The 3135-nt window shown below is 42.7% G+C and overlaps 1 pseudogene; it reads right to left on the reverse strand.

Moving 5' to 3' along the window:
• Positions 1-507: 507 nt before the first annotated feature.
• LOC132520802 (F-box only protein 28-like) lies at positions 508-1685 on the reverse strand (annotated as a pseudogene).
• Between the last annotated feature and the right edge of the window lie 1450 nt (positions 1686-3135).

A 3135-nucleotide genomic window follows, 5' to 3' on the forward strand; every position in this document is an offset into this window, starting at 1 on the left:
AGGTCCCTTCTACAGCCAATACTATGGAAGTCCATTTTAGTTACCCATTACTTCAATACCAAAAAGGATTTACTACTTTTCAGACATTCCAGACAAAGGTCACTTATAACAAAAAGTCAACTTTTTTTTAAAAAACAAGATACTGTCCATTTAAAAAGTAGGTCTTTTCTTTCAAGTGAACAGGACATTTTATGTATTAAACTTAACTTCTAGTCTGTCAAGACTGGTTTAAGATCCTTATGTAATGTGCATACATGCAGAAACAAATAAACTTGCTTTAAACATTATCTGCACAGAAATAAAATTAACTTCTCAAAACCTGATAGGATAGGTCTGGTTAGTACAAATCTATTGCAAAATAAAAGGATTCTGTGCATCAGTTCAACCAGGAGAAGCAGGAAAAGACTGTCCCAACCATGAGAGTTCAAGTTTATGTTGTGTTCTGAAAGCCTAGAGCTAAGGGACACCATGTTGCTCACAGTGTCCTGATATGCAGAACTGCTCAAGCTACGAAGTCAGGGCTTCCTCTGGAGCTAGAAGCACATTCTGGTTTCTATTTCGGAGATGTTTAGATTTCCTAAGAAGAGTCTATGGCTTCTGCGGCCTTTTTTCATTTCCAAGGAGACTCTTCATTCTGCCCAGACCCTGAGGAGTCTCCTACTGCACTTTCCATTACTTCTCACAGTTTGCTTTCCAGCTCTGCCAACCGTGCGTTCTGTTCACCTATGATCTGGGTCTGCTCTACTGTTCACCTACAATCTGGGTCTGCTCTAGCAGTTTCTGGTCCTGGTCTTGAAGCTGTTTCTGCTGTTCTTGCTCTTTGGTGCGAAGCTCAGAAATTTCACGCCTGAGAACAGTCACCCCAGCACCATTTGTCTTAACCTGCTGCTGGAGTTTGGTAACCTCTTGTCTTGAAGGGTTTTGCTTGGAGAAGAGTTGCATTGTTGTCAGGGCTACAGAAGGTCCTGGAACTGGAGGAGAGCCCATGAGCCTTCCAGATACATCTGATCCTGGTAATTTCCTCTTTAGAACTGGAACAATCTTTTCATCAAAGTATTCTGTTGCCATGGAGGAAATATCCCTTAACTCTTGAAGTACTTCATGAGCTCGCTGAGGGGCTCTGGTAGAATGGACATATCTCAACACATGATAAATCTCATCAATCACCTTTCCTGGGATGAAGCAACAGAGATTGGAGTCCACATGCTTCATGAAAGTCACATTTAAGAGAGACAGCTTTGTTTCAACCGCAGCAAGGATGTCTGCATGAGGAGCTAATGAACGGTTTCTCCTTTCTGACTCTCCTTGGGAGTTGTGCTTTAACTTGTTTCTGACATGGATTATGGTACCTCTCCACTTTTAGAAATCCCTGATTCAACATTCTCTGGCAGACCAAGTCCATTCTTTTACAAACCAGGTGGAGCTGGCTAATTTCATCCTGGGACATAAAGCTGGGGATGTTTTCGATGGCTACGATGGACAGCGCCATGAGCATGTTGTTTTGAGGCAGCTGGTCCGGAGCCAGCGCCGAGGCTGGGGGCGCCTGGGACCCCGGCTGCAGGGACTGGGGCGGGCGGGGTCGGTGAGGGCAGTCGCTGGGTAGAGCCGATGGCGGAAGGGGAGCCGCAGTCGCCGTGGCCACCGCCTCCTTCCTCAGCCAACCGCTCCTCCGATGCCGCCGCCATCTTGGGGGTTTGATTCCTTCCTCTCTGTTTTTAAATAAGTTCATTTGTATCTTTTTTTTTTTAAGATTCCACATATAAGTGATATCATATGATATTTGTCGTTCTGTGTCTGACTTACTTCACTTAGTATGATCATCTCTAGGTCCATCCATGTTGCCGCAAATGGTGTTGTTTCATTCTTTTTTATGGTGATTATTTAGAGTTTTTATGAAAAATTTCAAACATATAGCAAAATTTAAAAAATTCAAACGCAAACACCATTTTTTCCTATTACACAGCAATATTGTTAGTTACAAATTAGCTGGGCTATTAGGACTGTCAGTTACCACGAAATTAAAAATGATTCTACATGTCAAACTCAAATAGAAAATGTCATGCAATATGTAAATTACTAACAGGCCTCTGGTGCAGAGAATACATATATACTTATCACCGAGATTCACCATTAACATTTTAATATAGTTATTTAACCACATATCCATCCCTCTACCCACCCATTAATCTATCTTTTTATTTATTTATTTATTATTTTTATTATTATTTTTGCGGTATGCGGGCCTCTCACTGTTGTGGCCTCTCCCGTTGCGGAGCACAGGCTCTGGACGTGCAGGCTCAGGGGCCATGGCTCAAGGGCCCAGCCGCTCCGCGGCATGTGGGATCTTCCCGGACCGGGGCACGAAGCCGTGTCCACTGCATCGGCAGGCGGACTCTCAACCACTGCGCCACCAGGGAAGCTCTAACCCATCTTTTTAAAATTCATTTTAAAGTAAATTATAGACATCAGTACACTATTCCCTAAATACTTCAGTATGCATATAATTTAATAGAGTTCAAGAAAATGTTTATTTTTATAAAGCACTTCAAGAACAGTTCTTATTAAATTGATCGGGATTAGATTTTGTGTGCAATTTTTAGATAACTGGGGCTATGTCTACATTTAAATTCGCTGAATAAACATAGGGATGGTGAAGACTACTAGGTGTGGGGTGAAAAAATTAAATATTGGCTGAGAATTATTCCACAAGATCTACAGGGGAAAAATCGATCACATTTTTATTCTCTTCTATATGGATCTTCAGAGGCTAAGAAACAAGCCCGGGGCATACAAAATAGAGAAGGATTCTTTTTTTGTTTTGGCCCCTGAGTGTGTAGCCTGAGTTTTGGCCCCTGAGTGTGTAGACACTCACTGAGTGTCATAAGTGAGTGTTGCCTGTAGACAGGCAACTACTCTGTCTGGTAGTTTTTGACTCATAAGAATGGACACTGAGGGGACTTACATGGTGGTCCAGGGACTAAGACTCTCCATGCTCCCAATGCAGGGGGCACGGGTTCGATCCCTGGTGAGAGAACTAGATCCCACGTGCTGCAACTAAGAGCTTGCTTTGCCGCAACGAAGATCCCACGTGCCGCAACTAAGAACTGGTGCAATCAAATAAATAAGTAAATAAAT

The sequence above is a fragment of the Lagenorhynchus albirostris genome, chromosome 5 (assembly GCF_949774975.1).
Source record: "Lagenorhynchus albirostris chromosome 5, mLagAlb1.1, whole genome shotgun sequence".
In the NCBI taxonomy this organism is placed as follows: Eukaryota; Metazoa; Chordata; class Mammalia; order Artiodactyla; family Delphinidae; genus Lagenorhynchus; species Lagenorhynchus albirostris.